Source organism: Manis javanica, chromosome 4, assembly GCF_040802235.1.
Source record: "Manis javanica isolate MJ-LG chromosome 4, MJ_LKY, whole genome shotgun sequence".
Lineage (NCBI taxonomy): Eukaryota > Metazoa > Chordata > Mammalia > Pholidota > Manidae > Manis > Manis javanica.
In genome coordinates this window covers 5644394-5668503 of record NC_133159.1, presented here as the reverse complement: position 1 = coordinate 5668503, position 24110 = coordinate 5644394, and the positions used below count along the sequence as shown (strand labels likewise).

At 47.4% G+C, this 24110-nt stretch overlaps 1 protein-coding gene across 14 annotated transcripts in view; it reads right to left on the bottom strand.

The window, feature by feature from the left end:
* The window catches only part of CAMTA1 (calmodulin binding transcription activator 1), an 806010-nt gene that overhangs the window by 38454 nt on the left and 743446 nt on the right, over positions 1-24110 (bottom strand). Inside the window, exon 1 of one of the 14 annotated variants that reach the window (XM_073233121.1) lies at positions 12183-12362. The exons of 12 other annotated variants lie outside the window; for them this stretch is intronic. The gene's annotated coding sequence lies outside the window, so the exon portion shown is untranslated. Of the gene's footprint in view, positions 1-12000; positions 12039-12182; positions 12363-24110 lie in introns of those variants that run through there. One more of the 14 variants, XM_073233122.1, reaches the window with a different exon arrangement.

The window sequence follows — 24110 nt, the reverse complement described above, 5'->3', positions numbered from 1 at the left end:
AGAACTTGTTATGACAATTGCTTGACCTGACCTGAGCCACCTCGGATCTTGTTGCCAGAGTAGAAGAAAAAGTTTTGCCTTGGCAGGTAAATGAATGAAGGAGCAATCGTCAAATACCATCTGCTATTTTAAAACGCGTTATTTGTGGCTCAAGTGCACATGTGCCCTCCTGCTGCTATTTGGATTGGGAAAGAGAGGCCATCTCTCATTCCATTTACAGCCCTTGGCTGCACTGGCAGGAAGAGCTGATGAAGCAAAAGGAGGCATGCCTTGAACTATTTCTGTAGAGAACCGTAATTGCTGCTTAGGAAGTCTCCTGAATTTTTTAGGAAGCTCAGAAAAACAGGGAAAATGAAGTCACCTAACTCCTTCCCAGAATAAGCATGGCCACTGGAGTACATTAAGCTGTTTCTCCCCAGCAAGCCATTTAAGATGTCCAAGTACAGAGGAGAGGGTAAGGGCTGGACAGAGATAAGGCACAAGCTGTACCACTCTGATTTTCCAAAGCAATGGCTAAATTTAGCCTTAGAAAAAACTGCCATACGCCCCTTTTTGAAAACTCCTCGACACCAAAACAAACTGAAAGACTCTCTCTATCCATGGCGATCTGGGGTTCCTACTTCTCCTCCTTGGGCTGGGTTTCAGCTAGCCACAAACTCAGTCTTGGACATGCCAGAAAAATGCTTTCGGATGCTGCTAAAAACAACTTGATTATGGCAATTTGCAAATAAAATGTTACAAGGGAACAAAGCAAGGCCAGGGCTTGAGGGCCAAAACTTCCAACCTATCCTCCAAGGGCACTAAGGCTTAGTGGAGTACCAAGGAGCCCAGCTACACCCTACCCGGGCACGCAGTACAGGGAGCACCCTGGTCAGGCAGGAGCTGCAAGGAAGTGGCAAGTCCAGCTGAAGTTAAAGGTAGTAAGTTGTGATGGGAACTGCTAACTGGCATCAGAGTCAAGCAAATTAAGGTTCTATACCTGCCTTTACAGTCTACAGAGTGGAACATTTGGAGCTTGCTAATGTTTCAAAAAGCAACAAATTTGGCGGACACTGCCTCAACAGTTTCCGTGCCCAGTGAAAATCAGAAATATCAGCAGGAATTGAGACATTCTAAAGTAGTAATGGTGAAATGGAGGCTGAGGAAAGCCTATCCCCACTAGGACTAATGCAGTTGTAAGGAAAAGTGCTGTAACGAGACTTGGAGACGAACCACCACCTGACCTGGATGTGAAGGTATGATGGGGAAATGAAATTCAAATGCATAAAGGAAAATAAAAAGTGTGAATCGTAACACTTAGTAACTACAACTGCAAGAGCAAACTACAAAACCCACAGGATTCATCAGGAGGCAAGAATACTAAAAAAGAAAGAAAGAAAGAAACCACTAACCTTAAAATCCTTTGGGAGGAACTATGAGAACTATGTAGACTCAGGGTAAGAACGGATTCATTCCACAAATGTCCACTCAACACCCACTGCGAGGGCATTACCTCAAAGCGTGAGGGTACTAAGGCTCTGGGGATATAATGATGAACAAAACTCAAGTTCTGGTAGCCACCAGGAATGCAAAAACCAAATATGAGCCTTTATTCCAAGAACCTCAGTTTAATGCAAGTGAAGGGAAGGAGAAGTCTTGTTAGCTTCCTGAGGCCAGTGACCGTGTCTGTTCACTGCCATATTCCCAAAGCCTAGCAGAATGCCTGGCACACAGCAGGCCCCTGATACATATTTATTGAATAAGTGATTTAATTTCATTTATTGGAAATATAAAATGTGAATTTCAAGAAGGACAAAGCTATGGATATAACAGAGAACAAAATATTTGTTCCACTATTCATTTCTGTATTGTGCGTTTCTCCAGCCAAATATTAAAATCTGTTCCTTCTCTTCTCACAGACCACCTCTCACCCACCTAATCCTAGCAAATGCATCCGGGACTCAGCATTTGAAAACAGAACATCTAATTGAGAATGATACATAATAACTCTTTTCATTTGGTAGTTTTCACCTTAAGTAGACTTCCATAATAAGGTCAGGGTGGAGACAATAGGGGCAGAAGTTAAAAACAGTAAAAATAAAAACTCTGCTAATAAGATGTGTCACATGGTACCTGGGGCAAGCATGTTAAAAAAAAAAAATCCTGGCTGCTTCTAATACAAGTTGAATCTTGAACTGTGCAGGTCCACTTGTGTGTGGATTAAAAAAAAAATACTATATAGTACTGTAAATACATTTTCTCTACCTTAGGATTTTCTGAATAGCATATATACAGTATCATAAATGTTATTTTCCTTATAGTAATACAGCACATAATACATGTAACATACAAAATGTGTGTTAATTGTTTATGTTATCAGTAAAGCTTTCAGTCAACAGAAGGCTATTAGTAGTTTTGGGGGAGTTAAAACTATTAGTCACTATTAGTCAAAACTACCGATCAATTTGGGGGAGGCATGTGGATTCTTAACTGTGTAGTAGGGGAGGGGGCCAGCACCCCAATCTCTGTGTTAAGGGTCATCTGTACTCCTAATCGTAACAGATGTTATATGCCCTGAATTCCTGGTCTGAAAAACCATGAATTTGGGATTCTCACTGGATGAGTCCTTCTCTAGCCATCAGCCCCTGTTATTCAGAGGCAGCACTGTTCCCAGAACTAACTGTAGGATGGCCGTCTGCACAGATGTCCCCAACTGCCTCGCTAACTTGTGAGAGTCAAAGTCCAAGATGTTCCAAAAATACGTTTTTTTTTAAAACACTGGATTCTACATAAAGAGGCTTCAGTTTCAAAACTTGTTTAGTAACTACAATATTTTCTCACAATGCTTTAAAAATCGGGAATATGGGTGAAGAAGCCCTTCCAAACTAACAGACTGTAATGTACGTATTTTAAAGGAAATAGTTATGTTACTTTAACATGCTGGATGTATTATAAAGTCAGTCCTAACAAATAAATTTATTTAAGAATACTACTTTACAATTTATCCTAGGCATTTCTGACAGAGAATAAACATCTTTAAAAATTGAAGTTATACTGTTTTAAACAGTTTATTCATAAATATTTCTCCAAGGGAAGAAACCAGAGGTTTAGAAAAATTGTAACCATTAATCTCCTTTTTAGCAGTGTCACGATCCCTGTGAGCACCACTTTGTCTCCTGGCTCCGTCTGCCACATCCGAATGCATCACAGTCTGCTCGCTGCTCATTTGCACACGTAGAGTCTGGGAGGCGGTAAATCTCCCATTTGCCCTCTAACCCCAGACCAGAGTAATGTCAAACTTTTTGCAAATTCCAAATCAGTGAGGTCTGAAAGAATATATCATCAGGACCAGTATACAAATATCCCCTGGACTATTGGAAAAGCTCAGAAGTTATAGTGCTTTTCACTAAATCGGGATGCAACTTGATTTCATACAGTTGCGGGAGTTGCCCTGAGCCCTCATCAAGCCTCAAAGTTCCTTAATCATCCGGCTCCAAGCAGAGTTGGTCCACAGGTTCAGGGAGCAGTTAAGTAACAGAACAAGAGGTCAATAACCAACTCAAACAGCAGTGGGCGCTAACCCTCACAAGCATCCGTCAAGCTCGCTTAACTGGTACCAATCTTGGATCCAGGTAAGTCTGCTAAGTGGGTAAAAATACTTATGACTAATAACAGGTTACGTACGATCAGGATTCCTGAAAAGAGTAAAACACATCTCAGGTAAAGCTGCTGAAGAGAAAACACATACTAACTCCTCCCAAATTTGGCTGACCTTAGCAAACAAAGCAGAAAGGGAAGCAGTTTCAAGATCTCTGCAGTTGCTTTGGATGACGTGACTCGTCTTGGTACTAAGATTTGAAGGGAATTTCTCCCATTGATCCTAATGCTGTGATGTAACAGACTTCAGCATCCTTAAAATAAGGGCAATACTGGGTTTCAAATGACCGTTGATAACCATTTAGTATTAAAGAACATCAAAGCACCATTTCATAAAGGCAATTTAACAAAGGTCCAATGTGATCCAACATAAGTGCCTGCTGATTGTTTGGCTTAAGCCAAGGAAAAATGAGGTTATTCAGAGGAGTAACATGTCTGTTATTTACTGCTTATGTTTTTATTAAACAATATTTTATGATCCTGACTTTTAAATCTAAAAAGAGGTGGTTTGAATGTTTTAAATCCCTTGAAGGAACAGCTTTTCTATATTTAGTTTTTCATTGTTTATCACTAACTCACGGAGTTCTCTTCTGCAGGTCATCAGTGGCCCTTAACTTTTAGCAAGTCCCCTTTACTGCAATGAGATAACATGTTTTCCTTTGTGAGAATAAATATATTTGGACTTCAGCAATAAAGCCGTGTCCTGCACAGGGAATTTCTTTCCACATGATTCTTGATGAAAAGAGAGTAGCTAGCAATCTTTAAATCTATTTGACAATGAGTGTAATAAATGGAGTAACTAGTCATACCCCAGTTTACAACTTGGCCCCTTCACTGCCTTTCAGCAATCCTCGTGTGACTGCCCAGGCCTTCTGAGTAACACCCTTATGCTGACCCAGAATGGGAGAAATTTAAGGGAAACTGGGCTTGGATTTCCCTTGTTAGAAAAGAACCCATAGCAGTGATTCTTGAGCTTTATGCTCATCGGTTCTTAGTGAAAAAAGCTAGGAATCCTTCCTGGAAATAGACATACATATAAAATTTCACTTGCAGTCTTGGGACTCAGACCCACAGGCTGTCCGTGGGCTCCAGGCTCAGGATAGTTTTATGGGAATGGTCTACTGAAGTGTTTCTCAAACTGCATGCTATGGAACATTTCCCACATGATTGTTTTCAGTAAACAATAAAAACCAAATGTTTTGTCAAAGATGTTTCAGGAATACTAAGCACAACTAAATGTATTTGCATTTCCTTAATGTATGACTTTTCCAAACCTTAATATGCTCACACTATAAACTGCTAGTAGAGAGCTAGTTAGTGGTAGTCGCATTTCCTATTTGTATCTGGACCTTTTTTGTGTAGGCGGCTTCTTGTAAGCATGTTCTGTAACTAGTGTTCCCACAGAGGAGTTTAGGAACTAAGACCAGGCTTAAGGAAAGCCCTGGTAGAGTCGGTCTGAGTGGGAAATTCCAGGTCTGCTCTCCACTGTCCTCCTTCACTCATCAGGTGAGGTCAGGCGCCACTCCTGCCTGCCGCAGCCCCCATAAAGTTATGTGGGTTAAGGGCGAAAGTTACGCAGGGACTAGTAGGGGAAATGGTGTGACCCAGCATCTTTTTCTATCTCTCTGCCCTTCCTTCTCCTACTGCTCAGTTCAGTCAATCCTACGTCATACAACCCTTGACATGTAGAACCATCTCTTTACCCCAAATTGTCTTCCCTTTTCATTGTACTGACCTTCAAGCTACCTCTCATGGGTTTCTCTCTCTCTCTCTTCTTTGTTACATTTGAGAATAAAAAGAATGTGGTTGATAGTAAGAACAGTGTTAGGGTTATCAAGAAACAAAAGTACTCTCTCTGGGTTTCTATTTCTAAAAAGAGATGGACTTCACAATTTCAGAGAACTATTTTGAGTTCTACCCTATGAATAATGCATCTTTACCAAAAGTCTCCATTTATTAAGATTCTTTTATATATATATATATATACACTTACTTTTATTCAAGCAATACCAGTTAACATGCAAATATGAAGTTCACTATTTTGTTTTGGAACCTGTAAGTGTAGGGTATATTTACACAGTATGTAGATTATGTAGTTTAATGTTTCACAGTATATATGCAATGTATGCATATACATATACTATTTTAATTATTTTTCTCCTGCAAATGTAGAGTATCTGTTAAGGGTTCAAAAGGTTTCTGTTCTCAGGTGAGCCTGGGAACCTACCTACTATTTGTTGCACTGTTTCTCTGGGGAATATTATTCAATTGTCTTAAAAGTTTATAGAACACTACCAGTTTTGGGCTAGGCACTTCCTATTTTTTTAACATTATTAAAGAAAACCTCTTTCACACATCTATAAAAATGCCAGGCGCATGGATTCTGGCTAGAGTGGAATGAATGGTTTCTTTCACTAGAAAAAAACAAAAGGATATTTCAATGAATTCTTTGTTGATGAATCCATACCATAGTGTGTAGTATTAAGGACTTGAATCACATTTTCTGAAAATGGTCCTGGGAATTGTTACTCAGCACCCATTAAAAGGTAATGGTTCTGATGTCTCCTCATTTAAAATGAGACCATGAGAATAAAAGCATGGAGTAAACTTTATTATTTTTGTATAATAAGGCTTCAGAATAAATAGTGCTTTCTTTAGGACTATGACCATCAAGGATGAGGACAAAAATTATGGGTTTCCTCACAGTACACACCCTAGCGCCCCTCTCCCTTCCCTGGCCATGGCACCTCGGTTCTCCTACGGGAGCTACCCCTGCCCTATGCACAGTTCAGGTGGTGCTCACCCCAGTCCTTGCCCCAGCCTTGCTAATAAGAGTACCACCTCCTTTCAGTCAAGTGACCAGACACATGAGTCGGGCTAAGCCAGTAACAACAGAGCGTTTCCTGCAACCACTGGGGAAGAAGTGCTCTCTTCCTGGAGATACTTGCTAAACTGGCAAAATAGAAGCCTGAAGCTTTGCTGAGCCATCTTGCTACCACTTTGGGAACCTGTGCCTGAAAATAAAATAAACATACAAGAGGGCAGAGTCAAGAGAGGGAGAAAAAGGTTCCTAATGACAACATTTGAGTATCTGGAACCATCTATACCTGAAGATAACTCTAAAATTGGACTTCATAAGAGTCAATAAACTCTGTTTCTTATGTGAGTTCTGTCACTTTCAGCTAAAAGAGGGGTCTCAGGTGATCTATTAACTGAAAATGCGGATCCTTTTGCTAAATAAATTGGAAAAGTTCTTCCACTTGCAAAAAAAAATTCAGTATCATTAAATATACTTTAGTAGCAGTACATAGGTATCATTAGAATTTCTCCATAAAACATGGGATAAATTATGGAGAAAGTAAGCTTTTGTGCTTATTCATGGGTAAATAAAAATATTTTTATTACCCAAAGAAATCAGAAAACCAGGAAAAGGTATACTGAGCTCCAGACTAGCTGGAGGCCATCTGGTGCTGAATAATATACCTACGAAAGTATCTTCACTTGCTCAGGACTTAGGTTACTGTCAAACCAACTGTCACAACCAGAGGCACATTCCACAGAAGAGGATCACTGCAGAACACTGAGATTTAAAGAGAACTTAGGAAGTACCTTGTCCAGGGTTTTTTTTTTTTTTAACAGTTTTTGGCTGTGGCTTACTGAAATAGAACCCAGGATACACACACACACAGGCACACCCCTGAAACAAGAACTTCCCAGATCCATACTTACCCTTACTAGATTCAGGGCAACCTTGATTTTAAGAACTGATGATGCTGACTACTGAATTAATTTCCTGAGCCACTACTAACAGGTTTAGAAAACAAGCAAGCAGCGATCCAGAGATATATAAAGTGATTTAACTGAGATTCTCATTTACTTACTGGTAGAGCTGAAACAAACACCTAGTCCTCCTATATTATATGAAAGCAAACAGCTGTTATGTAGACATTCCTAGACAGCAAGCATCTGTCTGATATTAAGACATCTAGAAAGATGATTCATGTGTCAGACCTAGCTATTTTACACGAGTATGGGCCAAGACATTTAGGGTCACTTCAAGACCTCTTGAATGAAAACCCAAATCCATTAGGGACCTTGATCTGACCTGAATGGGAGATCCTACGGTGTTTATGCCTAAATGACCAACAGACAAAACTGAACTGAATGCAGGAAGTAGGATCAGCGTCAGGTTTGTTTTAGACTTGAAGAAACACATTCTCACTATATTCTTCTCACTTTACCCAAGGAGTGACACCATGTATATAATGTTTTTGTCAACTAACAAACAGTATTTATGAGACTCCAACTCCCAGGTTTCATTATGCTAGGTGTAGGGGGTGTAGGGGCGGAAGATACAGCTTAGGTGCCGCCCTGCCCTGCAAAGAGTTGCTAATCTAATCTGGGAAATGAGGGAAAAGGCTCTGTTAAGGAGAGGAGACTTGAGTTAGGCTCAGATAATAAGGAGGCAGACTTCAGAATGGAGTGTGGGACGAGGGTAATACACCAGCCTAACTGCGCTGAAGGGTTCATGTTCAGTAGCTGTTGGGGGGTGGGAGAAGGCTGGCTAAGAGAGTGGCTCAAGTTTGGAGGGTTGTAAAGTCAGGCAGAAGAAAGGTTAAAAAAAAAAGACTGGTTAATTTTGGTAGTTGATAAATGTTAATTTAATATATTTGGAGGAACTTACTTTCTATATTACAAAAATATTATGTAAGTTTAGCATCAGCAGCTTGAGCTCCTATTAACATTTATCCTGATTAAATTCCTTCTGGACTTTAACTTCTGAAAATTAGTATTTAATTTTTATGACTTGCTTAACAACTGACATATAATAGGTGCTTTAAAAAAATGTGTTGACTGAGCTTTCCGTATGTCATGTGTCTAAAGCTATACTCTATTCTCAATGCTCATGAAACTATAAAATTGAGCAAATTACAGGTCTGAGGACACTTTCAAAACTAAAATCTCAATTAGTACCAGAAAGGAACTTTACTGAAATGAAACATCAAGCCAGATCCTACAGGCATTGTCTTCACACAGAGCCCCAGCAAACATTAAAAAAAAAAAGCCACTATTTACAAAGCATGGATGTAATGACCAAGGGGTCACAGCACCTGGGGGCAGGGGAGTGTTTCCTGAAGGTGATGGAATCGCCTTGAGTGAGTGCCTGCTGCAAGTTAACCGAAGTCTAGGCATATCAGAAAATAGCAAAGAAGGATGGTCATTTGACTTCAGGGCAATCTACTTAGGAAGGGACAAGACCGTCACTGATGATCTCAATGACAGTGAGCTCCAATATCCTCATGATAGGAGGTGATGACATCCAGCAGGCTCCTACCTCAATGTTAACTGTGACTAGTATTAACACTCAGCAGCCTTTAATGTAATTCCATGCATCTCATTTAGATTTCTCCCACCACCACTTAAAATTAATTGATAGCTGTCAGACCTTACACCGAATATAAGAAAATTCATCACATGTAAGGTACAAGGAAGACAAAATTAACCCTGTATCACTTCTTCTATGATTACCAGAAAGCCTAGAATGCCATTTACAGCCTGCCTCCAGAAAGTGTGTAAGGTTTTATGGAATGATGTTGTTTACTAACTTCATTAGTACCCCATTTCACTTTCTGTACCCTCACTTTCCTTTTGCCTAATACCTCTTTATTTCACCTATTATTATCTTGCTTCTTTGTGCAGTAGATATCTCTGTAAGCTCCCTTAAATATTTTTGGTTTAAAGGTGAGGCATACACTAACTATATCACATGTGGATACCAAATGGTTTTTGGCAAAGGAACATATAACTGAAACAAGCTTCCAAATATTCGGCTTATATACTGTGACAGGCTGCCATGGTTGATATTTAACAATGAAGACTTGGCACCATTCACAGAGTCTCCTTTTGAAAAGATCGATGGAATACAAATATTAAACCACTGTTAAGTCAGAGAAAGCAAAGCCCTTTAAATGTGCGACGACGCAGCAGGCACAGGATGAACAGTTGGGAAAGCAGTGGGGGAGTCTGCACTGCTAAGAAAGAATAAAGGGCTTCCAGCAATCACTGCACCAGCTCAAGAACTCTGCCAAGTTTAACAAAATGGTCTTCATTGACCTTTCCAGGGGATAACTAAAGTTGTGTTTTGAATGAATGTATTAAGTTTTCCTTAAACACTGAAAAAGGCAGCCTACACACACCATTGGAAGTTCACAATAGCAATGATCAAAACATCAGAAAAATTATGACAATTCCCTAAGGAAATTCTAGATTCCCCCAAATGTGCATTTCCTGCACTGCTAGAGGACAAGGGATCTTGAGGTGAGCACCTCTTAGCCATCAGTAAGAGCTTCACGTTTTTCATTAGGGAAATGCTCAATGTAACTAATTCTTTAACTTCACTATCCTTCTCACATGAAGTAAAAATAAAAACAAAAATCCCAGTTCCACCTGTTATTCATGTCCTTTAGAACAGTCCAACATGAATACACTGCAGGGGGGACAGCTGCTGTTAGAGCCAGGAAGGTCCAGCAGAGTCCTAAATAGAGCATTAAAGAAAATACAATGTGTGTGTTTATAAAAAAGGCAGAAGGGTTGATAAAAAAAACCCTCAAGTATTACAATGTTGTTATAAACTATTGCATTATATACTGTTTCCACTCAGATTATTTAGAAAATGAAATGGCTGTCAGAATCCAGGTACATTGGGAATTCACAGCAGTCCTGTTTTCACTAAGCTAAATTTATCTGGGAAATGCATATCCTGTAAGTAAATGCTATTTTCTAGAACATTTAACATTACTACTTAAATCTAAAACAAAGAAAAAGAGATACATAAGCTTACTTGCTGTCATCTAATTCTGGTGTTAAAATAATAAATACTTTCTATAAACACACACCATCAAAACTACTACTGCTTAATGTATTCTCTTTATCGGGTTCCCAGGCAATAGTTTCTCTATATGACACAGAGTCTGGAGGGGAAGTCTCTGAACAATTCCTTTAGACAGAAAGCGAAAGGGATTCCTTTTATACAGCCAGCCATTTTACCATATGTGACAAAATTTGTTGGGAGCACAATTTAAAATTTTCAAGTTTTGGCCTCAATGGTGAAATACAATGTAGTTAACCACACAGAAGAGGCATTTCTTCAATTATCTGAGAGTACTTTTCACGTTTACTCAATCTGCTTTGCTTATTTGGTATTTTCAGGTTAACCAGTAAAAATCACACCACGCAAGAGTGAACAAAATGTAAAATACACTTTTAAACTGTCATCATTCCCTGGTGAAGCAACTGATTAAGAAAATAATTGGCAAGAGTGTTTTGATGCCTACTCGGTAGAGAAATTTGTTTTGACGCCTACAGAAATCTACAGAGATTGAAAAGGTCTCAAACGTTTGAACACCATCAGGGCTGCCTCTAACATTGCGCAATACCTAGGAAACGAGTCACTAGAGCGCCTGTGAGCATCTACTCCAGCCCATCTGAGGGTGCCTGGTGGAAGCAGGGGTCCATGCGCTTCTCCTATCCCCGGTTTGCAGGTAAGCAAAGAACTCTGGAAGTTCCTCAAAATCTTCTAGTCTCTGATCTCAACGAACTTTCCCCGCCGCGTTCTACGCACAGATTAATAAAACGTTCATTCACTCCATTGGCCTGCTAGGAGAGGCAGCCACCAACCGCCTGGCCCCGCCGAAGAGCCCAGGCCGAGCGCACGGCCGTCCCAGCCTCTCTCCGCCGAGGGGGCGCCCGTCCCGGCCGCTCTCCCCGCGCCCCGCCGAAGGGGCACCTGTCCCGGCCCCCCTCCCCGCGCACAGCCACGGGAGCGAGCGCTGGATCCGAAAAGCCCGCCGGCGAGCCGCGCCTCGCAGACAAACCCAGCCGGCGGCCCATGGGCTCCGCGCCGCTCTTCGCCCGGCCGCCCCGACGCGGCCAGTCCCGCCCGCGCGCCCCCAGGGCGCCTCTCGCCCAAACACGCCCGTCCCCTCGCGCACGCCGGCGTCGCTCTGACCCCGGGCACAACCACGCCCGCCCGCCTCGCTCCTCACGCCCCCTCACTGCTACAGAACCACGAGCGCCTCCGCTCCCGACACACCTTCCCGCCCCGCCCCGCGTGCTCCGAAACACGACGGGCCACGCACGCTCCCGCGTCTGAGCCCGCGCGGTCCCTTCGCTCTCCATCACGCGACCCCCTCGCACAGGAACCACGCGCGTTCGCACCCCCGCCTCACACGCGCACGCCCTCACCCTCGCTCCAGCCCCACGCGTCCCTCCCGCTCGCCCGTAAACACACGCCGGTGCCCACGCCCCTCCCCCACACCGCAGACGCGCGTGGCCTCGCACCCGCCCCTCACGCACACTCCCCACCTTCGTGTAAACACGCGGGCGCTCGCCGCGAGCACGCGTGCTCCCCAGGCCGGCGCTGCGCGCGCGCCCGCCCCGGCCCCGCCCCCGCCCCGCGCGCCCCCGCCCCCGCGCGCCCCCGTCGGCCTCCGCCCTCGCCCCGCACGCGCCGGGCCGACTCTGCTCTCGGCCGCACGCACACTCACTCAGCGGCGGAGCAGTGCCACCGGTCGGTCCGGCTGGCGCCGAGCCGCCGCTGCCTTCCTCCTTTTCCCGCGCGCGGCCCCGCCCGGGCGCTCCCGACAGCCCGGCCCTGCCCGGCCCGCTCAGCTCCGCGCGCCGCAGCTGGACCGACTCGGGCTCCGGGTACCGCTGTCTCCCCGCCACAGCCCGAGAGCGCCGCCTGGGCCAATGGCGGGGCGCGGCGGTGAGCTCACCGGCCCCGGCCCCGCCCCCCGGGCCGCGGCGGCCAACCCGAGAGCGCTACGTCACTCGGAGCCGGGCAGAGGCAGGTGTGGGGCTGAAGCCGCTCGGCGCGGGGACTGCGCCGGAACTGCGCCGAGCCGCGCGGCGCCGCGCTGGACGGCGGCGGGCCCGGCCCTGAGGGCGCGGGCGGAGTGCTGGCTCCAGCCCCTCGCGACGCCGCCGCCCCGCTGTGCGCCTAGAAGCGGGAGGCCCGCTCGGGGGGCGGCCGCGGCCCGCTCGAGGGCAGGACGGCGCTGAGCCCGACGGCCGCGCCCGTTCCCCCGGGCCCGCAGCCCCAGGAGGCCTCCTTAGGGCCCGCACCGAGTAGCGGGGCGCTTGGGCTGCGTGCGCCCGGCCCGCGGAGCCGCCACTCGCCCAGACCCCGACTCGTGACTTTCGGCGCCGTCGAGTCCCCGCGTGCCTGGTTCGGGCTCCCTGAGCGTCCGGCGCGCCCTGCGGCGGCGGCGTCTGCAATGCAGCCGCGGGAGGAGCCGGCGCAGCGCCGGGAGCGGGGGAGCGCGGGCGCTGAGGTGGAAGGAGGGGCGCTGGGCGGGCGAGCCGCCCGAGGAGTTGGCGCCGCGCCAGGAAGCCACAGGGGCGCCGGGCCGGAGTGTGGACGGGCGCGGGCGTCGGCCGGGGCCAGAGGATGACTGGGAGTGACGGCGAACGGCTTCCCTGGGGTTCAGGGGCATCCGAGGCTCCCGTTCCAGCCGGCACAGGGCGCCACCTCCTTAGCTGGGGTTCCAGGGCCTCCGCCCTAACCTCCGGCCTGTCCCTGGTGTCCAAAAGTTCTGGCTTCAGCTTGCTTGGGCGCCTCTGTATAGATAGTATCCTCCCGCCTGCCTCCCGGCCCAACACCGGTCACACTCGCCATCAAGGCTCACCATCTCTAAGCAGCCTTCCCAGGCATCCCAAGTGCACTCCACCCTTGGCCTTACACATAAAAAGTGTACTCTAGCGATGACGGCATATTCCCTTTTTTTCCCTTCACGTTGACGTTTATCTTTAAAATGGTCTTCTTTCTGCCGTAAGGGTTATAAAGTCTCAAAAGATGGGGGTAGACCCTACCCAAACATACATGAGAACAGCCCCAGAATTTTGCACAACCTTTAAGCCTGGTACAACCCAAAATGTATCATTGATTAGACACGAAGGCCAAGGACGTTCCTGGCCAGGTTGTGTCCCATCCGATGCCATAACTGAGCCAGAAAAACATGCAGGTCGTCTATGGTCTCACTCTTGGGGGCCTGACCACTGATTCTGAACATTAGCAAGTCCCTCAAGTGTCTCAGCACAGTCAGAACACCTGAACATGTACACAGTCCTTCTCCAAATACTTCATATTGCCACTACCATGCTGTCAGCACATAGAACTCCAGCACTGCCCAGCACGGCTTAGGCGCTTCTGCGCGCTCGTAAGGGCCTGGCTCAATACACCTTCCCCGCTGAGCTCTGGGCTGAGCTGACCCTGGAGTATTGTGCATCCTATTGCAGCACACAGTGAGTAAGCTTTGTTTCCAGGGGAGGCAATGTTGGGGTAGCAGAGACAAGGGCTCTGGAGACAGACCACCTGGGTTCAAAGTTAGAGTCTCCCAACTGCTGGCTGTGTGTCCCACCCACTGTGCCTTTATATCTCTGCGTGAGAAATAAATAAACTGATAGATGTAAGGAGCTATACCAGTACCTGGCACATGAGGATGTTCAAAACAAGTTAGCTCTTTTTGCTAGTAGAAGTCAGGGTATCTTGGAGCGGTGGGTAGTGATGAGAAAGTGGTGGTGGGGTGCTTCTGCGTTTCTGGTAATGTTCTCTTCTTGACCTGAGCACTGGTTTTAGTTTGTGAATACTCGCTGAGCTGAGTTTCACACACTTACGTGCGCTTTTCCTGTATATATTGTATGTTAATTAAAAAGTATTTTTTAAAAGTTAGTTGTTACTAAAAGTTAATTAGCTAAGACCTAGATAGCTCTAATCTCCTTGAGAACAGGAACAAAGTCTTAACTTATCCTGGCACCTTGCACAATGCCCAGCATGCTGTAAGTACTGGACCAATAGTTGCATTGCTCTGAATGGATTGTGAGCAACAGAGACTCCCAGGGAGGTGGGCTCGTGAGGGGCAACACCTGCCCTTACGCTCTACAGTGCCAGGGAACTCAGGGTGATTGAATTCAGATAAAGAGAGGAGCCTCCTTTTTTCTCTCTCTCTCTCAGGTGGGGATTTTTCTTTCTTTCTTTCTTGGATTTGTTTTTAAAAGGCAGAGTTTCAGTCCTGGATGCAGACCTGGACATCCTGGCTGCCTGAGGAGGGGCCTTGGGAGAACCCATGGGAGAACGCCCTTCCCGAAGCAGCCCCATGTCCACCTGGCACACTAGACGGGTAGAGGCCTGGATGCTTCCACATGCTGACCGTGCCCTGGTCATCGAGCTGGGGGTCAGCAGCCTAGAGCTCTCCTTTCAGGCAGACGGAGGTGACATTTCTGCAGTAGGGAAGTCCCTTTACTGTTCCTCAGCTGGCCCCCTCCCCTCCTGGACGACCTGCCACTGTGATTCCCCACTGCACCTCTGCCCTGGGGCGGAGGCTACAAGAGCAAGTGCTCTCCTTGCGCACATGCGTGAAAAGTCAGATGGGGCTCAGGTGGGCTGAGCTGGGCGCTCCTGAAGCCCGTCCCGAGCTCTGACAGCATGCTAGAACCAAGCACCCACAGGTTGTCTTTCCTTGTGTGTATTCATGTCCCTGTTTTCCAGGTTAGGACATGACAGGGTAAGGCATACATGTGCTTCAAGCAAATTATTCACTGGGTTTTTATGAGGCTTTTGAATACATCTGGGTCATTTTTATAATAGAAAAAAAGAAAATTTTGCTTAGTGATGAGTCTACTTGGCAGCACCTAGATCAAGGGAATTTTTGCCCCTTAAAGCAGATATGGTGGTCCTTAACCTAGCCCTAACCTCTGCTGAAGGTTTCATGATGAACCAAGGGGTATGTCTGCAGATGAGGGAGAAGGGAGCTACGGTTTGTTGGAGGCCTGTTACCCACTTGCTGTTATGCTAGATACACTCCTGCCGTTTCTCCTGCAAGTTGGATATTGTACAGAGGGAAAAAAATGAAAGCTTCAAGAAGTCAGATAGCTTGCCCAGAGGCACGTAGATGGTAAGCAGCAGATGTGGGTTTCAAGTTCTGAGCCTGTGCTCATTCCACCCCATGAGAGTGGTTCTTCAGGTACCCTGAGGAGGGGCCTTGGGAGAACCCATGGGAGAACGCCCTTCCCGAAGCAGCCCCATGTCCACCATCTTGCCATCATTTGGATGCCATTTGCTTAAGAAAGCTGTCTGGGAAATGTCTCAGAACCAGGACCTGCCCACCACATTCTTTTCCCCAGCCCTGGTAATTGTGAAAGTTCATTTATGTCAAGATGTAGACTTTACCCGACCAGGTCCCTGAGTGACTATAATGAGTACAGTCCTCCCTACTAGCACTGAACTTGAGCATGAGTGAGAAACCACTGAGATTGGGTTGTTACTGCCTCTCCTATCTCATAAGAAACCAAATATGTTTCTGCACATACCGACTTCCAATAAAAACGACCAATAGGAGTCATCTCAAACTAAGTGGCAATTTAAAAATAAGTGTAAGATGCATATTCAGTGTATCTTTAAGGCACTAAGAAATAAAAAAATTTTTAAGAAAACACAGGTAAGGGTGTCAAGCAATTTAACAGTGAAAGGAGTGTCTTTTCAACAAATGGTGTTGGGACAACCGGATATCCCATGCAAAAGAATGAAGTTGGACCCTCTACCACAGACCATATAAAAAAATGAACTCAAAACAGATCAAAGACCTAATGTAACAGCCAAAACTACAAAAATCTTAGAAGAAAATGTAGACATAAATCATGTCCTTGGATTTGGTAATAGTTTCTTAGCTATGACATCAAAAGCATAAGCAACCAAGGAGAAAAATAGATAAATTGGACTTCATCAAAATTAAAGACTTTCATGCTTCAAAGGACACCATCAATAAAGTGAAAAAGACAATTCACTGAATAGGAAAAGATATTTGCAAATCATGTATGTTATAAGGGACTTGTGTCTAGAACATAAAAATAATTTTCTACAACTCAAAAATGTAAAGACAACCTAATTTGAAAAAATAGGCGAGGACCTGAATAGATATTTCTCCAAAGGCATACAAATGGTCAACAAACACATGAAAAGATGCTAAACATCGCTAGTCATTGGAGAAATGCAAATCAAAACCACAATGAGATAGCATTTCACAGCTCCTAGGATGGCTATAGTCAAAAAGATAGACTATAACAAGAGTTGGTGAGGATGTGGAGAAATGAAACTCACACTTTGCTGGTGGAATGCACAATGGTGCGGCTGCTACATCGTCTGACAGTTCCTCCAAACGTTAAGCATAGAGTTACCGTATGACCCCACAATTCCACTCCTAGGTATATAACTAAGAGAAATGAAAACATATGTCCACGTTTATGGACATTCATTTGGTGATGAGAAAGGAAGAACTAGCACATGCTCCAACATGGATGAACCTTGAAGACATCATGCTAAGTGAAAGAAGCCAGCCACAAAAGACCATGTATTACATGATTGAATTTATATGAAATGCCCAGACTAGGATATAGAGATTAAAGTAGACTAATTGTTGCCTTGGGCTGGGGACAGCGACCTGGGGAGTAAGGAGCATGACTGTTACTGGGGATGAGGAATCAAAATGTTCAAAAAGTAGGTGTGAAGAGTGCACAGCCATGTGAATACTAAAAAACTGAATTTTATGCTTTAAATCAGTGAATTGCATGGTACGCTAATTGCATCTCTGTATAGTTGTAACACATAGAATCAGGAGAAGAGAAAAAGAACAAAGTAGAAAAAGAATGAGTGGATTAACCTTAGAAAAGGAGACTGAGCAATAGGAATAGGAAGAGGGGGACCAAGGTCAGGGGGGCCTCAAGTCAGGGTTGTGCTTCCGTGATCGGTACCAGCCTGGGAAGGCTGTCAGCTCCCATCAGGCAGCGGGAGGAGGTGCATTAGCCAACAGCCTGAGAACTTGGGGATTTCTCTTAAGGGTCATAATGCAGAAAGAGAATCCACGGAAGCTGATGAAACCACCTCCAGCTCACTCTCCCTGGTGGCTCATGCACACCTATCCATTTCCCCCTGACCCCCACTCTTAGATGCCCATCATTGACGAAATATATGGCTCGTCACTCCATAGGAGAGGGGACATGCAGTCATGCTCTGTTCTAAGGGGCAGCAGGGTGTCCAATGGCGGATAATCCAAAATACATTTAGGAAACGGTACTGCATGGTGATAAAGCACCCAACAGGCTTCAGCATCTGACAGCCCCAAGTTTGAATCCCTAGTTGTACGACACAGGACAAGTCACCTGACTCCTCTGAGATTCAAGTTCCAGGTCAGTAAAATGGGGATGGAAAAATCTGGAAACATGGAGAAAATGAGATTGGATAACGAATGTAAAGTGGGTACCCAGAACCTGGTGGGTGCCCAGGGTGGGCTTGGGGGGCTAGGACCAAGGACAAGGTCTAGGACTGTCTTTGTGACATTCTCCAGGATCTTTTGGAGCGGCAGGTTCTTCCCATCAAGGTTCGCTTGCTCTGCTGTTAAAATGGGCTTGCCTTCCTGGTGCACACAGGAGCTGTGTGGGGGAGCTGGTCTGGGTGCCCCAGGCACAGCCAGTGCTCACACATAGGTGGAGGAGAGGTGCTTCTGATGGGTCCTATTTTGTGATCAGTCAGGAGGAACCGGGGCGGGAGGACCGGAAGCCCCTAGCACACACCAGTTTAGTTCATGGGTCAGCCCAAATCCCTGCCTCCTCTCACGTCACTGCTCTCATCTGTTCTAGGTCTCTGGGCAAAAAGGTCCTCACAGGAGAGGCAGCACAGCCTCCATAAGTCTGGAGGCTGATAAGAGCACAATAAGCAGATGCCACCTTGGGAGGCAGACCTTGTTCTTCTTCCTGGGGTGGGAGCTGCCATCCTCCTCCTCATCAGGATAACTGTCACTGCCAATGGACTTTGCTATCCTTTACCACCTAATTCCTTTCATGCCCACGAGTTTTGGCAGTGCATGCTACTGTTATCTTGGTTTTACAAAATAGGAAACTGAGGCAAGCAGGGTTACAGAACTTGTGTTGGACTGTGTACTAGTGAGAGCAGAACCCCTGGTCTCCCAACCCCCAGAGCTGGAGCTTTTAGCTGCTCCTCTGGGTGGCCTCACAGGCACAGCAGGTGAGACAAGGTATCAGGGACAGGGATCAGGGTCTCTCCTTAGCCAAAGGACAGGCTTGGCTGCTTGGCTGGCGGGCGGCTACCCCTCCTGCCCCAAGCTCCCTTCCTGACATTGCCTGTCAATGCAATCGCCATCCTTTGGTACTGGGGGTCTGGGTGGCACGCTTCAGGCACACTCAAAAACACAGGTCAGGCCAGTCTATGCCAGGGATTTATTTGAATCAGAAGCCTAAAGTGCCTAGAAGGAGAGCACCACGCAGGGAGTGCCCTGCTCCCGAGTCAGAGGGCCTGGCTCCATGCCCAGGCCTCGGTGTGCTCATCTGTGAAGTGGGGACGATAACAGTGGCTGCTTCCCAGGGTCATCACAGGGACTCCATGAGATATTTGTGAAAAGGTGTGGGCCGCTTGTCTTAGCTAAACAACAGGGCAAGGCAGGCAGTCCACACCCCGGCCAGGACGGCCAGAAAACTGAGGCGTGAGCAAAACTCCGGCAGCAGTCCCTGGCCTGGGTGTCTGGGTCAAGGCCCCCCGTGGGGGTCTCGGAGGGCAGGTTTCAGGCCTTGGAAAAGCCGTCACAACAGTGATGAAATCCCCTCATGCAGGACTTCTCTTCTGGAGAACAGCTCTGTTATGGGCTGAATTGTGCACCACCAAAAAAACCTCATACAGTGAAGCCCTCCCTGATACTCTGGGCTGTGACTATTTGGAGACTGTGCCTTTAAAGAGGGGATTTGGTTAAAATGAGGCCATTAGGGTGAGCCCTAATTCCACCTGACTGGTGTCCTGATAAGGAAAGTTAACACAGAGAGACACCCTGGTGGTGCACACACAGGACACGGAGTGGGTGGCTACTTGTCAGCCAAGGAGAGGGCCCACAGAAGACGCCAAACCTGCCCACACCTTGATCTCAGGCTTCCAGCCTCCAGACTGTGAAACAATCAATGTCTGCCCTTTAAGCCGCCCACTCTGTCATGCCTTGTTCCAGTGGCAAGAGGTGACCAGTACCAGCTTTCCTGTATGTGCAGCTGCCCACACTCCCATGCATGTCTTTGCCTGGCTAAGGGCTCCTTGACCCTCCTGTGAGAACTCGGAGAACTCCCCCAATATAGGGCTCCGCGTTTGAGGCAACTCTCGCCAAGTTAGGGCCCCACCTGCCCGTTTCCTACAGAGGAGCTCCAGAAGCTCCAGGCTTTCGGAGTCTGAGAGCACCACGGGTGCCGGCCGGACTGCTGTTGGCCTCTGCCAGGCAGGAAACCTGGTGAGCCTTCAAAATAGGCTGCTGTGAGCCCCACAACCCAGTGGAGTCACGCTTGTGAACTGGTGCGTCTGCTGGAAAGGTGCAGGGAAAACACACAGTGTAAAACTGCCACGGTGTGCTTTCCCGAAACAGAGATGCCATTCCTACTCTTTCCTTTTTTTTTTTTAGCATAGGAGTCTGACTATGGGAGAAGTGAGTGCTCCCATAGGTGACAATGGAATTGAAAGACCCAGTTAGGATATTTATGGTGAAAACCACCTTGAAATCACCACCCTGGCAGTTGCTACCTACCAAAACCTGAAGCTCATGCAGTGTGACGTTCCCTTTTAAGGAAGCAACCAGCTACTGTCTAGGAATAATTACTGAAGTGAGAGGGGAGGAGTCACGCTGTCACGTTGAATTGTGTGACGAGTTACGGAAAGAAAAAGGCTACCCCAAGGGAAGGCACAATGAGAGGCGAGTGTACTTTAAATTGCAACCACCTTGTGTGCCCCAGGGAAGCAGAGCTGGCATATTTAGTTCAGGGAGAGTTTCAGACACCTTAGGTGCTAAACGTCATTGCTGAGAAAAACAAAACAGTGGCCAGGGAAAAGCACAGATGTGTCACGTACAGGTGTGTGCCCCGCCCCCAGCTGGTCTCTCTCTGACACCTCGGCCCATCACGGTAGCTGGGTGGTTTGTTCGGGACCACAGGCCTGAGATGCACCATCCATTTCTGAAGAGAGGACCCCTGGCATGCCTTCACAAGAAATGCAGCGATCCTCCTGGCTTTAACTCACTTTCAAGTAACTTAGAATAATGTCAGTCAAGGAGTTTCACCAAATATAAAATGCGCACCCACTCACTTCCTTACTGGGAATCAAACACAAGGACACCAGGGGAGGAATGATGTCTGAGTGCAATCAGGGGGCCTGGAGGTTGACTTCCTGCTGCATGTCTGTCCTCGGTTCAGAGCTCGTTCCTTCCTGCTGCTTCTCAAGGGATGGGCACAAAGCCTTGTGACAGATGCATCAGACATGTCCAGGGTCCAGAGCGGTGGGGGCTTCCAGAGCATCAGGCCCAGCCTTGTGGGGCCATGACCGGGTTGGCTCCACAGCGCCTCTGTGCAGGCCTGCTCAGAGCTCCCCACTGGAGCACCCCATTGGCTTTCGCTGTTCCCAGGTGACCCAGGCCAGGCCTCCTGATGTCATACTGAACATCATCGAGCTTACAGAATTAGAGCATTGATGCATTTTTTATGTCTTAAGAATCATACTGAATTGTTAACATCTTAGAAGATGCTGAATGCTGCCTCTCTAGCCTCCCTTTCTCTTAAAGGTGGATTATTGAGCAGGATGCCCACAGCTCCACCCTGGCTCTGGGACCCCTGTCTGCACCCAGCTGGTCACCCTTTGCAAGGTAGGCTCCATCGCCATCAGCACTGGGGTCAGGAAGAGGAGCAGTATTGGAGGAGGGGGCACTGGTTCTGGGGCTTCCTCTAGGCCCCCCCCGCGGCCCACACCAGAGACAAGGGGTCAGAGAGGCAGGAGAGAGGAGGCCAGGCGTTTCCAAACGGAGTTTCTCCTGACCTGGTGCTAGCAAATGGAGCCATCAGGGAAGCACTTTAGGAAGAAGAGAACACTGCTGGAGCAGGGGGTACCCTCTGCAGGACGGAGATGGGGTGCAGGGTCGTTCACAGAGCATCATGGGCCGTGGTACAGGTGAGTAATTTAAAGAGGTAATTGAAATAGTATGTTAGAATAATAACCTCAAGGGCTCCCAGAATTTCTTGTTTAACTTCACATTTAGGTGGACTGATCTATAATCTAGTTAATTTCACATCTGTGCTCAGGAAATCTTGAGTTTTGCACAATGTTCTTTGCAGAATATAAAGTATTCGCCCAAACCGTTTTTCATAAAATGTGTCCTTCAGCCCCAAAGAAATGCTAAGGATCACACAAGATCTGTGTAGGGGCAACACTTTTAAAAAACAAAGACAAGAAAACCACACTGGGCACTCAGCATTCCCTCTCCCAGCAAGGACAGCAAAAAGACTTTGGTCTGTTGGGGTGAGGGGCAGCGGAGCCAGGTGAGGTCAGGCAGAGATGGAGCGGGGAGAGGTGCTGTTCTGTGCAGTAGATTTAACCTTGGCCATAGAGAAGGCTGGCTTTCTCCTCACCTTTAGGAAGTGATTTCTAAGCCCCTGGAATATCATGTTTGATGGGAGTCTCTTTGTTTGCCTGGACGCCTTGGGTCACTGGATAGCCCACCAACATGGTTTAAGTAAGGGTTAATCACATGGGATAGTTGTAAGGTGGGGGCTGGCCATGCTGGAAAGACCAACAAGATGATTTAGGCTGGGGGCTTTTGGTCACATCATATCAGCCAAGTCTGGAGAGGCTGGAGCCAGACCGGCTAGATGCACAAGCACTCAGGCCTCTGTGGAGGAGGCCCACTAAGACCTCTGGACACTGGGGTTCAAGTGCACTTCCCTGGCTGGGGATACTCCATGGGCACTTCATTTACACATGCAGGGCAAGTCACGCTGCCACGACTCCAGAGGGAGAGGACACTGAGAGCTCCACGGAGATGTCTGCTGCCCTCCTGGTCTCTGCCCCGTGCACTTCCTCCCTCAGCCACTTTTAATCTGAATCTTTCAATGTAATAAACTGTAACCATAAGCATAAGAGCTCTTCTGAGTTCTGAGACCTTTTAGGGAATTATTGAAACTGAGTGTGGTCTTGGGGACTCCTGAACTTTCAGTTGGTTTCAAAATTTTCTGTCCTCAGCACGTGAGGCAACCCCCAGGGCACATCTAGTAAAGGAGCTCAGAGTCGAGCTTCTCAGAGTCAAACTTAGAGTCAAGACTGCCCCTCCCAACAAGTGCCCCCGCAGCCCCGCGCCTCCCTCTCCACAGATCTCACTACACTGGGTTATGTTTGCTGGTTTTCATGTCTGTCTCTCCCATTCTTGTCTTGGGTCATTTGCATGGACCTTGTCCAGTGTTAGGGAGACCAGAAATGGTGCCTGGTCTGCTCTGATACTGTTACCAGCCTGGTTCTGACATCAGGGAGGACATCAAAGATGCTGCAGCCTGAAGCTGAGGCCGGTCAGCAGTGAGGACGATGGTCACAGAGACACCACTGGCTGTGCATCTGCCCATCCCTTTGTCTGTCCACCCACCCATCCACCCATCCATCTCCTTCACCCTCACCGCACTGGCCCTCCTTCAATCCATTCTCAATGCAGCAGCCAAGAACCCTTCTCGAAATGCAAACCTGGCTCTGTCGCTGCCTCTCAAGCCCTCAATATCCTGCCCCTCCTTGGGGATAAGCCAGCACCCCTCAGCCTGGCCCACATGGCTCTGAGCACCCCCATAGCCTGTCAGGTCAGGTCCCTGCTTCCCTCTTCACCTCGCCAGCCTTCACATGCTCCCTTCCACCCACGGGGCTCCGTGCACCCCAGGGCTCTCTCTGTGCATGCTGTTCCCTCTGCTGGACTATTCCTGCCTCTCCTCTTCCTGGAGTTAACCATTGCTCTTCCAGATCTCAGCCCAAGGGCCATTTCTTTGAGAGCTCCCTCCCAGGCCTTCCCAAGGAGCCCCCCACCCCCCATTACAGGCTCTCCAGACTTGTTTGTAGGAAGGCTTGGGGGCCAGGTCTGATATCTTCCCCCACTAGACTGTCAGCTGGGTGAATACAGGGGCCTCATCTGTTTTTGTCCATTTGTTTTGATGCCAGCACTTGGCCCAGCCCTGACACCTGATCGGGACTCCATGACCAGTCAGTGAATAAATGATCACAAAGAGAGAATCAAATGGAGGAATTTACAAAGCGTGGTGGGAAAGACAGGAAAAAAGAAGGCACCCTGCATGTCGGGGACAGGATGAGGTGGGAAATCAGCTTGCACAGCAGAGGAGCCCTGAGTAGAAATTTTCAACAGAGCAGGAGTTCTCTAAACTGACCACACGGAGAAGACCAGAGGGAATGGCAGGTACAAAGGCCCAGAGGTGGGAAACAGCATGGTATGTTAGGGGAGATCTGAGTGTTTTAAGAGTGAAGGGTGGAGCACCAGGGACGGGAAGAGGGAGAACTGGCCATGAGCTGAGAGGGACGGCTGAGGTCAGCCTGTAGAGGGCATGCACTGCATGCCAGAGTTCAT